At 41.1% G+C, this 13189-nt stretch overlaps 1 long non-coding RNA gene across 2 annotated transcripts; it reads right to left on the bottom strand.

Annotated features, from left to right (window-relative positions):
• Positions 1 to 8119: 8119 nt before the first annotated feature.
• LOC124720350 lies at positions 8120 to 11417 on the bottom strand. Of its 2 annotated transcripts, none has more exons than XR_007006132.1 (3): positions 10992 to 11417; positions 10655 to 10789; positions 8120 to 10532 (listed from the first exon to the last, which is right to left on the bottom strand). It is a non-coding gene; the product is annotated as an uncharacterized LOC124720350 (long non-coding RNA). The 2 variants fall into 2 exon arrangements; XR_007006133.1 differs by having other exon boundaries at positions 10679 to 10789.
• Between the last annotated feature and the right edge of the window lie 1772 nt (positions 11418 to 13189).

The raw sequence follows: 13189 nt of genomic DNA, 5'->3' as shown, positions 1-13189 counted from the left end.
ATGCTGCCAAATAAAGGGAATTGGCCCAAGAAATAACAAGACTTGCCAACTGCCAGACGTAGACTACTGGTACAAACGCACGCAGATTTTTCACACGTCACGCAGTACGCTGGCGGGATACAGAACGGCTCATCAAAAAAGAAGAAAAGAAAATGGGGCGGCTGTTTGGCATCGTGTATTCTGATGTCGATAGGGTCGTTATCAACGTAGCAGGTGACACTTCTAGAAATGAAATGTATTTCTCCGACTCCGATAACGCAGGAGCTAAGAGATCACCAGATGACTGACTGTAATAAATACATTAGTGGCTTCAGTGTTCAACAGTACGATGAAATCCCTGCAGTATGCTTTTACATTACACACAGCTCGCTATGTTTAAGTTGGAAATTTTCATCACTCTTGTTAGTAAATAGAACACCATGTCAGGTGACAACAATTGCATTTCATGCTTGCCGTCTGGTGACTGAGAAGTGAGCGGTAGTGGTGGAGTTTCTCCAAATATAGTTTCATTCTGTTTAAAAATTAAATGACATTCGAAGCTATCTTGTTTCTTTCCTCGTCTCGTTTTACATCTGAACTGCAACTGTTCACATCATTGCAGGTAAGTTGGACCGCTGGCTGGCCAGTGCTGTCCAAGTTTGATGCTCCGGTATAGCTGTTGTCCCGCATTACCGCTCCGTCTGTGTGCGTGTAACACAACACAAAACGTATCCTTATGATCTTACTTGACTGTACTGGTCTCAGATTGGTTTCCGCTCCACGTGAAACGAAATCCAAGTATATTGAAGCAAACATACAAGAATACATGACGTAATGGTTACATCAGTTTTATTCTTATGATGAACAGATGATACTGACGCTGTGCAGTCTTCCAGCATCGTCGTTATATCAGACCGGCGAGTGCATTGATAGACGACATTCTTTGGAGGCAAACGACCGATCTGAATACTACACGGTTCGCGTTATAACATTGCCCCGATTTTGAGAGAAAAACATACATAAAAATAATCTCAGGGACGTATGAATCAGAATGTGATTGATTAAACTGCGAATGACCGCTAACAGTGTTTGGCCATGACCCCCAAACAATCCCAGAAACAACTTCTCTCCAATACAGCCCGAAACTGCACTAAGAAATCCATACTAAACTCATGTGTGACATGAACAGCAAGGAAAGGGATCTTCAAATGAAACACGGCTACTTAAGATGAAATTGACATAATTATTTCACAAAAGCACACATGTGACACTACAGAGCTTATCTCGATACCGCAGGACAAAAGAGAGAGGGGAAAACAAGTCGCCTTCCGCTTTTTTGTCGTATCGTTAGACAAACGAGCGTACCTACTACATTTTGTTTCAACATTTTAACTCAAAGATACTTCTTTACAAAATAATTCATAAATAACTAGAAATACATCATCTCATTAGTACATCGTTTCTTTCAATTATATACAAATATATTTTTATATGCAAAATTATTTACGATATTTTCAGGTGATAATTAAGACCAGGGCTACTTCTTTATACATTTATAACGTAACATTTCAGCACGCTATCTGAACGTGCGTGAAGGGATGTGGCGGGACCGCATGTGATGACCAGTTATGAAAGAAAATGTAGCACTATGGATGTTCGGACATACAACCACCTACATGGTTGAGAACAGCGATGCTACATCCTTCGAATATCTGTCCTACGTTGAAGGGGAATATTTTCGGTTGGCGCGCGATGACAATCATCGGAAAACTTTTGGCAACATGCTGCATATCATGACCATGGAATCCGCGCAAGTACTCTCGATTGCTGCACTTAACCCATAACCGACACGCTATAGAAGAATTCCGTACAATGCTATAGCCTGTTCATGTGGGTGATATAGGTGCGAGACTAGTTATAGAAGTGGGCAGCACGGGGGAAACAAGCACATGGATCAAAGGCACTTCATTAAAAATAGAAACAAATCAAACGTGACATATGCTTAAATTCATGTCATCCTGACGATGACGATGGGGGCTATCGTCGAAAGCTCGCGATTTTATCCCGAATTGATGCGGCAAGAAAACCGAGAACGTTTTACATATAAATGCCGTTGCGAAAGACTTTTTTCTCATGATGATTAAATTCAGTCCGCTATTTATCTTCAACTAAGGAATTTTGTTACTTACCAAGTCAGAAGAACGACGAAATCCTATCTATTTCTTCATTTCCATATCATTATTTTAAAAAATTGGCAGTTGACAAAAGGCTGCCCAAGCACTTCATTTGTGTATATGGGAGAATTAATCTAATTAGTATTTACTTTATTATACAGCGTGGTGTGAAACATACAGATATTTTTTACACTGTGACAGGGGAAAAAGAAGAAAAAGGTGCACCACAAACAACTTGTGCAGATTGGTCAAAAATTAAAATGAATGCAGATATTGACAGAAAATGCAAATTTGTAAACTTTGGTGGTCGATGAATGAATGTGTGACGCTGCAGAGCAATTTCAACGCGCAACTGGCGAAGTTAGTAAACGAGGGACATGTCGGCAGGAAAAAATACAATCTTTACGAATTTCATTCTGTGTACTCTTCTGGACAGCAATTATGCCTGGCAGACAGGTACGTAGACACTATATACAGCTGTAATCATTTGGGAGACTTGTTGGGCCGAAAGAAGGCAGTTAGAGTAATAGACGAATCGCTCGTCATCTGAGGGGAGTGATGGCACTATTTTCCTATGTTAGCAGGAATGGGTAAACAGTGGCCAAACATAGCATCAAGAAGGAAGCGCTTGACCTAGGGAGATGACAGAACGTGAGGTCGGAGCAGTCATCAGAGAGACACTCAGAGCGCCGGATTTATCATTATTGTCGAGCTGACGTGCAACTGGTACTTCATTTACTGCAGGGACTATTAACAGGCGGCTCACAGAAAGGAGCTGTGTCCACGTCGCCCCTGTACAGAATCAAGCTCGTATTCAGTGGTGTCGGGCACATTCAGCCTGGAATCTCATTGAGTCGAGTAGAATTGTCTTCAGTGATTAGTCACACTTCAAACTGAGCCCTGAATACCAACGAACACTTGTCTGGAGATGCTGCAGACAGTGGTGGGATATCAACAGTCCCAGCATACGGGAACTCAGTCAGGTGTTATTGTCTGGGGTGCTACTACATTTCCCAGGGTATCTGACAATCTCTCTGTTCAACCAGTTCTCACACATCTGGACTCAATAAAGGGACATAGATGGTTAATTTACAGCCTTTCCCAATCGTACTTCACGATATCTTCTCGCTTGCAAAAGGATGTGCGAAGTACAGGGTTATTACAAATGATTGAAGCGATTTCACAGCTCTACAATAACTTTATTATTTGAGATATTTTCACAATGCTTTGCACACACATACAAAATCTCAAAAAGTTTTTTTTAGACATTCGCAAATCTTAGATATGTGCCCCTTTAGTGATTCGGCAGACATCAAGCCGATAATCAAGTTCTTCCCACACTTGGCGCAGCATGTCCCCATCAATGAGTTCGAAAGCATCGTTGATGCGAGCTCGCAGTTCTGGCACGTTTCTTGGTAGAGGAGGTTTAAACACTGAATCTTTCACACAACCCCACAGAAAGAAATCGCATGGGGTTAAGTCAGGAGAGGGTGGAGGCCATGACACGAATTGCTAATCATGATCTCCACAACGACCGATCCATCGGTTTTCCAATCTCCTGTTTAAGAGATGCAGAACATCATGATGGAAGTGCAGTGGATCACCATCCTGTAGAAAGATGAAGTCGGCACTATCGGTCTCCAGTTGTGGCGTGAGCCAATTTTCCAGCATGTCCAGATACACGTGTCCTGTAACGTTTTTTTCGCAGAAGAAAAAGGGCCCGTAAACTTTAAACCGTGAGATTGCACAAAACACATTAACTTTTGGTGAATTGCGAATTTGCTGCACGTTTGCGTGAGGATTCTCTACCGCCCAGATTCGCGCATTGTGTCTGTTCACTTCACCATTAAGAAAAAATGTTGCTTCATCACTGAAAACGAGTTTCGCACTGAACGCATCCTCTTCCATGAGCTGTTGCCACCGCGCCGAAAATTCAAAGCATTTGACTTTGTCATCGGGTGTCAGGGCTTGTAGCAATTGTAAACGGTATGGCTTCTGGTTTAGCCTTTTCCGTAAGATTTTCCAAACCGTCGGCTGTGGTACGGTTAGCTCCCTGCTTGCTTTATTCGTTGACTTCCACGGGCTACGCGTGAAACTTGCCCGCACGCGTTCAACCATTTCCTCGCTCACTGCAGGCCGACCCGTTGATTTCCCCTTACAGAGGCATCCAGAAGCTTTAAACTGCGCATACCAACGCCGAATGGAGTTAGCAGTTGGTGGATCTTTGTTGAACTACGTCCTGAAGTGTCGTTGCTCTGTTATGAGTGACCGATGTGAGTGCATTTCAAGCACGACATATGCTTTCTCGGCTCCTGTCGCCATTTTGTCTCACTGCGCTCTCGAGCGCTTTGGCGGCAGAAACCTGAAGTGCGGCTTCAGCCAAACAAAACTTTATGAGTTTTTCTACGTATCTGTAGTGTGTCGTGACCATATGCCAATGAATGGAGCTACAGTGAATTTATGAATCGCTTCAATCATTTGTAATAGCACTGTATATTCACGTAAAAGCTTGAAAATTAGCAGCAGTTTCCCCCTACGAAACATACACTATATGATCAAAAGTATCCGGAAACCTGGCTGAAAATGACTTACAAGTTCGTGGCGCCCTCCATCGGTAATGCTGGAATTCAGTACAGTGTTGGCCCACCTTTAGCCTTGATCACAGCTTCCACTATTGCAGGCATACGTTCAATCAGGTGCTGGAAGGTTTTTTCGGGAATGACAGCCCATTCTTCACGGCGTGCTGCACAGGAGAGGTATTGATGTCGGTCGGTGAGGCCTGGCACGAAGTTGCCGTTCCAAAATGTCCCAAAGGTGTTCTGTAGGATTCAGGTCGAGACTCTGTGCAGGGCAGTCCTTTAGAGGGATATTATTGTCGTGTAACCACTCCCCCACAGGCCGTGCATTACGAATAGGTGCTCGATCGTGTTGAAAGGTGCAATCGCCACCCCCGACTTGATCTTCAACAGTGGGAGCAAGAAGGTGTTTAAAACATCAATGTAGGCCCATGCTGTGAAAGTGCAACACAAAACAACAAGGAGTGCAAGCCTCCTCCAAGAAAAACACGACCACTCCATAACACCACCACCTCCGAAGATTACTGTTGGCATTACATATGCTAGCAGATGACGTTCACCAGACATTCGCCATACCCGCACCCTGTTCATTGGATCGCCAGATTGTGTACCACGATACGTCACTCAACACAACGTTTTTCCACTGTTCAATGGTCCAATGTTTACTCTCCTTACACCGAACGGGTCGTCGTTTGGCATTTACCGGCGTGATGTGTGGCTTATGAACAGCTGCTCGACCATGAAATCCATGTTTTCTCACCTGCTGCCTGACTTTCATAGTACTTGCAGTGGATCCTGATGCAGTTCTGATTTCCTGTGTGACAGTCAGGATAGATGTCTGCCTACTACACATAACGGTCCTCTCCAATTGACGGCGGTCTCAGCGAGTCAACAGACGAGGTCGGTCTGTACGCTTTTGTGCTGTATATGTTACTTCTAGTTTCCACTCCACTATCACATCGGAAACAGTGCACCTAGGTTTGTTTAGGAGTGTGAAAATTTCGCATACAGACGTATGACGCAGGTGATACCCAATCACTTGACCATGTTCAAAGTCTGTGAGTTCCGCGGAGCGTCCCATTCTGCTCTCTCATGATGTCATTGATATGGAGTACCTGGCAGTAGGTAGCTGCACAATGCAGCACAGAGCTGGTTGATGTGGTGAATGGTATCTGTGGATCTGAATGCCATCATAAAAATTAGAAATCTAGATTCCAGATTAGTATTATTTTGTCAAATAAAGGGCGCTCAGCCCAATCATATCGATTTGTCATTCCACTCCCAGCATCATTGTACATACATTTATCCATTTGCTGCCATGGATTAAGTAGCTAGAATTGTCTGTGATTGCTGTGTGTTTTTGCACTAAGAAAAGCCCGGCTTTCCGTTCCAATCTATCACGTAGTCTTTTGGCACTCTGCGCAGCACTCAGAATGGGCCTGTATGTGGTTGGTAGAAATCAGACACGTGTTCTTCAGACGATAGTTTCGTTGTTTTGTCTGTCAGTAGCTCAGCAGAGTGGGAGGGGAAAAGCAGAGAGGAGCTTAAACAAGTGTCTAGGCATATGAAAATAAAGTGGGCCTGGTTGTGAGAGTAAGTGGCGTAGTTATTGAAATGGAAGACGGAGCAGCAGCAAGGGAGATCTGCTGGATTGTGTGGGGATGTTGCAGTGGGTGGATTTCTGCAGAACAATGGTCAGGAACCAGATGTCTTCAGCTGTAGGGGGAGGGTGGAGGAAATTGATGGGATGGATGGGCTGGTCAATGTGGTGAATGGGGACAGTGAGCTCAGGATTTGCATTTGGAGGAGTGGGTGGGGTGGAATTCGTAGCAGGTGTTGCAGGAAGGACGAGGCTAAGGTTAGGACATTGTTTAAGGTAGTGGGAGGCACTCCACGAGGTAATGGTGGATGCGGGGCAAGTAGAGGTGTAAATGATGGTGCTAGTGGGTGTGTCCATGATGGAATTCGTTGTCCACTGGCAATAGGAGTCACTGAAATGGGGAAATAGACAAATATGGAGGGTGGCTGTGATGAGGACAGGGGGATGTCGGCGGCGGCGGTGGTGGTGGGGAGCACCGGGCGGCAGCCAGCAGACAGATGGCAAAGGCACCTTGAGAGCAGCCCGGGTGGCATAATCTGCCAATTTGGAAGTGAGGGGATCCAACCCTCGAGATGTTAATTTTTTCCCCTTACTGAATGTCAATCCCCCCTGGCAATAGATGCGTAAAGCCCAAATAAGAAAAGAGAAAAAAAACACATTATGGGAAGATAACAAACGATATAAAAAGGCAATACAACGGTGACTTTGTTAAAAACGGTAAAGTGGTGGAAAAGTTGCAGAAGTTAAAACAGAGAAAATATGGGGTTGATGACGCTAATGAAGGCATACAGAAAGTACACAGGCAAAATTTAAGAAACATGGCGACGGTACGTTTTCTGTTTGCAACAACCATGCGTGTGACCCCGCCGGCGACTGTTTCAACAAACCTATTCGTACTTCTCCTATCAACACCAAAAAGAAACAAAGCTTCACAACGCCGCTGTGACGTCACAGCTCTGCGACTGAGTTCAGAAACTAGCACTGAAGTAGCTCAAGGGAATGCACATTCGCTATTTAACTAATGATAGAAGTAACGAAAACAATGAAGCCTTCAACTAAGAGAGTACTGCATACTGTATAACCTAGTTTGTAAATGATGAATTGTGGCGTAACACGATCGAGTGAAAAAGATTTATATAAATATTGGATCCTGTATCTTCAAAGGCAGTTCATATAGCCACAACTACCCACTTTTTAGAATTTTAAGCACTTATAGCGTCACCTTGCTGCTGATTAGATCTTACAATTAGGTAACCAACGCAATATTTCGACTACCTAAGGAATAATGATTCTCCTTGAATACAAAAAAAAACATAAATAAATAAAAAAATACACTAGGACCTTCAAAATTCGCCTACAAATAAAATAAATCATTTATCCTATTTTTTCAGTCACCACTACCTACTTTTTATGCGACATAAAATTTTAAGCACTTACAGCATTGCCTTGCTGCATATTCGATTTTATAATTAGGTAACCTTCCACATGATAGTTTAGACTACATAAGTAATAATGATTTTCATTGATTGTTAATAAAATTACACTAGGACCTTAAAAATTTACCACAAATAATGTAAATCATTTATTAAAAGTTTTTTCATTTAATAACTCATGAAAAAGGGGCATGTGATACTTAACAAGCTTCACTTTAATAAGTAAATGTCCAGAAAACATTTATTTCACAATTTTTTGTGACAAGGAGTCAGATGTCAAGACTTTTTCATTCTTTTGTAAATACTTACATCTTTTGTCACACACACATAATTTTTTAGTTTTACAAAGTTGTTTAGTAAAATATTTGCACTGCAAGTCAATATACAATGTATGATAGATTCAAGAGTGTGACCTTTTAAACAATGGAAACCAAGAAGTAAGTCTTTTGGCACAATAATGGCCGCTTCTTTCACAAGCACATTTCTTTGATTTACTTGTTGCAGGAACAAATTTTTCCTTTTCTTTAAGAATTTTTTGTAGTGTTAAGTATACATAGGAAACACATGTGACTTCATCACTGCTAGGGTATGTTAAACCTCCCCTGTCATTTGCCATTATCAAATCATCTGCTTGTCTTGTTTCTTCGGCTGTTACAAACCCTTCACAATATGGACAATTTATTTTAGATGCACTTGGTGTGAGCAATATAATGGAGTAATGGCCAAGTGTTTTCGTCTACTTCATCAACATCACTATCATCAACTACTACATTTAACAGCTCTGGGTTGTCGATATCTTGAAAGTCTGGTATTCTACAACAAGCAGCATCAACATTATTAGGTCTAACAACAACATCACCAAACACTTTGGACTTTAATATAAGAGAAGACATACTCTGGGCCCTTAATTTTCCTTCTGTTTCAAATACCTGCCTTAGCGATACATGGTAACTTCCCCCATTAAGCTGGTGGTATTTCCCAAACCTCTCCTTCAAACTGTCTGTGTGTATTTTCCCAAAGAGCAAATATGTTCTCTTCTTCTCACACAGCCAGTGTTCACAATAAAGGTTGCAGTAGTATGTTTGAGAGCAAAGTGTGTTTCTCTGGTCAATCTCTTTCCTCGATTGCAATCTTCCCATGAACACAACCACGAGAGAAAGTTTCTCAAAAAGACATGAATATGTTTTGAATTGAGAGTAATCTGTTCTTGGTAAACATTTCTTAGCCTTTTACCCTTCAGCAGCGTTTCAGCATTTAATATCAAACCACTGACTTATTATTTTTACAAATGTGGCAGTACTCTCCCAGTTTTCAATTTCTTTCTTGCACCTAGTTGTTGCATTGCAACAACTGTCATGTTATTAAAAATATGCAATGCTAATTTCACATTTTGCTGTTCAAAAGAATTTGGATATAGTGACTTAAGTGTTAAAGAGCTGCCATACTGCAACAGTTCACCTTTTTCTAGTAAATATAGTTCCTTCAGTGCTGTAACAGAAGCAAGACCTACCTTCAAGCTATCACTAAACGAAGGAAAGCATATAATTTGGTCCTTTTCATTACCCCAGTTGTTCCGTTTACATTTTAAAATGTGTACAGTATCCACAAAATAGTAAAGTTGGCGGTCTGCATAAGTCTGCTCAGGATGAACATATTTTATCTGTACACTAGGAGGGAGAGGGGGGGGGGAAGAAAAGTACGAAATAGCTTTCTTATTGATAGCATTATTGTCAGCTACTACTCCTATTACCTGAAATCCCACTGCTTCTAGTTTAATTGAATTGTGTGAACTGGAAGAATATGCACCACATCTTTGTACACTGAATCCATACTCTGGATCATAAAAACATAAGCACTAGTTGCACACAAAACCACATCTGTGTTAAAAGCACCACCTACAACATTGCCACCTTTATAGTCAAGTTGTGACTTTAAATAAATCTCATCCATCAACAGCACAGTTTTATTATTCACAGATAAAGCACCAACTTTTTGCGGTATGTAACTGAGAAACTGCTCGCTCTGAAGCTCAATGATTGGGTTAGTTGGAAGTTTACTGCAAAGTTTTGACAAAGTACTGGGACTTGGAATGGAATAATTACGAGCACTCGTCAAAATCCTATATGCATGTGGCCGGATAGAATAAGCTAATGACCATAAAATCATTGAAACACTCCCATACCTAATCTCTGTTGGACTATTAAATCTTGAAAATGAAACTTGTTCCTTCAAAAATTTAATTTTATGCTCACTTTCTGGTAAATTTTCTTACAAGTTTTCCAAAATGTCTTCAATGCAAGACAAACTTGCCTCAAATGGAGCCTCATTTATATGAAACATCACATACAACTCTTTGAAAATATTGGTAACTGTACCAGTATCACTTACTTGGTTTGGTAATTTAATCTTACCAGCACAATTTAGCTCAGCTTCCTTCACAAATGCACTTAACACTAAATCACTATTTATAACGACATGCCACACAACATTTAGATAAGGAGCATCCTTTAACACAAGACACAAATTATTTGATTTGGTTACCGTGACCCAGTCACTGTGCTTTTCACAATCAGTTAATTTTGATTTAAAATCTTCTAAACTAGCAAATGAACTCTTCTCCAACATTTTTTGTGTGATTCCACACTCTGCTCAATGACTTTCTCAAGAGCTTGGTTCTCCAAACGTTCGCGACTCTCTGGATGTTCTCGAGCTAGTGCTTGTTTTGAAGATAAATACGTAGGTCATCCTGGCAACTTTGATGGTACAGCATCTGGAAATAGAGAGAGATAAACATGAGATTCGTATAGCAATGTTTATTGATCTTAGATATTTAACAATATCGTAAGAAAATTAAGGAACCTGTACATTAATCTGTAAACTGATTACAAGTACCCTTTACGATAAATTTTCACGAACGTTTCTTTAAACGTGGACGGTCCTAAGGTGCTGTAAAGAGTTTGCCAGTTTTGGGTCGTATGCACTGGTAATTTTGTCAATGTCGTCTGCAGTGAAATGCAGTTCACATATCTGAAAAGAACCATATATTTTACTGTTAACGTAAGAGCAGAATGTAAACTGACAAATGAAATCTAACTGAGGACTGCATAAAGTGAGCTTAAAAGTATAATGCTTCGTTATAGATAGGCTATTGATTTGAATTTTCAGTTCTGTAACATAACAGTATTAAAGAGTAACAATATAGAAATAAAGTTAAATTACAGATACTTACAACGAACTGTTTACTGGGTTCCCAGTCATTCCTATGAACTGCAGCGATCCGTTTCAGTCTCAATGCTTCATCAGACAGAAATGAAATGACGCTAACTTTTAAGCCGTTGTCGTAGTTTCCCCTACAATAGGGCATACAGCACTTGTGTGGCATTTTGAGCAGATTCTCAATAACAATCCGAATCGCATATGGCAGTAAGAACAAGATTTCCGCCACAAATGTTACGAAAACAAAGCCATGCTTTCAGTCACTGCTACGAAAACAAACACATGCAGTGACCACGCTTCCAAACATGAAACACCGCTTCTACCACAGATAGCACTGCTCAACCGCAGAACGCTAACGTCACAGCTCCCACAGAATTGTGTGCGTAAGCTTTGTTTTTAGGTGTAGTTGCTCCAATGCGACTCGTTTTCGGCCAGTCACGAATTGCAGACGGAGCTAAAATGATCGCCATATTTTCTGAGGTGGCGTCTCGCAGTGACATCTGTTGGCAGCGCCCAGCAACACTGAAGTATTCAAGCGCTGCTTATTTTACTTTACAAGTTCAGCACGAAAATATTGAAAGTAAGAAACAATTCCTTAGTTATATCAAGTATTTATTTCTATGCTGCTAATAAAATAGCAATAACCACCCTCGCCCTTGGTTTGTCTGTCAAGAATATATTTCACACCCACAAAATTTCTTGGTAAGGTATTCTCTAGATATGGTAACTTTCTGCTGTAACCTGTCATACATTTGTTCTTTCAATTTTCGTAAGGTACGGATTGTATATTCCGTCCCTATATATGATGCACGAAGTGAGTATCGGTATCTTGGGAGATGAGGAAGCTTGCACAGGATAGAGTAGCATGGAGAGCTGCATCAAGCCAGTCTCAGTTCTGAGGACCACCACGACAACAACAACTGATTGAGATTAATAACCTTAGGTGAACCAGTAGTAATTTTGCGGTTCACCCGTGTCAGTTCTCACTGCTGATTGCTAAAGTGGCCCAAGGGTAGCGGCTAATTGCTAAAGTGGCCCAAGGGTAGGAGGGCGGAAATCGTCTGCCGGATTGAGGTGTTTTTCTGTGACCAGTAAAGCATCCACACGATAGCCATTACAACAATAATTGACCAAGCCCCTTCACGGTAACACACCATATTGCGAGGGCGGAAATCGTCTGCCGGATTGAGGTGTTTTTCTGTGACCAGTAAAGCATCCACACGATAGCCATTACAACAATGTGAAATATATCTTCTCCTTACAACATTGCTCTTCTCAACTGCAATATGGTTTGCTAGTGCGTTATGGGGCCTGACGTATTTGTATATATCCCTGTCTCCCCCAGTAATTCCCAAAAAGCAACTCCTCAAGCTAAGGGTCAAATCGGGTAGACTGGTAGTATTTTCAAACTTCGACTTTCGAAGAACTCGGAAACTTAGTTTTAAACCTACATCGAGTTTACAGTAAAGCAACCACCTTTCTTTTATTTTCGTGTTTATCTTCCTTGTCTGCCCAATCTGCAACTTTCATCGATTTAATGGTTGCATGATAGTTTAGTTTTTTTTATGAAATTCCAAGGGTACTTTCGCCTTCCCTCGCTCCAGTATTTAAATTACAGTAAGCTTTTCTTTCGTCGACGGCGCACAGCTTTGGAAATCCAGGCAAGTAGATCCTATTTAGCAATGGGCCTTGTGAGTTCTAAGGGACGAAAAGCGGAACACAAAATTGTTAGAGAGAAAACAGGAAATGTAATGTACATTCGGATTCTGGGATGCAAACAGGCTGATCGGTTAATAAGATTGTGGCTAGAATATCGTATTTTCCCACAGAATATAAATGTATAGTATCTGTTTAGAGTGTGACGTATGTACTTAAGCTGCACGTGTAATGTTGTACTCATTAACGTTATAAACGGCAGATTTAGTTTCATAGCTGTGTTGTATGCAACTTACTACTGTTGTAGTGGCATCCATCATATCCATACCTGAACAAAAAACAACAACTGATTAATTTTACTAAAATTACCACACGATCTACAATAAACAACACTATATTAAGCTTCACACAAAATCGTTAACTCACTGAAACGAATTCCACTACAAACACAGTTGACACTCGAACAATTCTGGATAATGAGCAAAAGCAAACTGCGCCCATTACAGCACACAAACGAAAACCCTGAACACACCACAAGAGAGCACAACAAACCAC

This window comes from Schistocerca piceifrons, chromosome 11, assembly GCF_021461385.2.
Source record: "Schistocerca piceifrons isolate TAMUIC-IGC-003096 chromosome 11, iqSchPice1.1, whole genome shotgun sequence".
Lineage (NCBI taxonomy): Eukaryota > Metazoa > Arthropoda > Insecta > Orthoptera > Acrididae > Schistocerca > Schistocerca piceifrons.
This window is presented reverse-complemented; position numbering and strand designations above follow the sequence as displayed.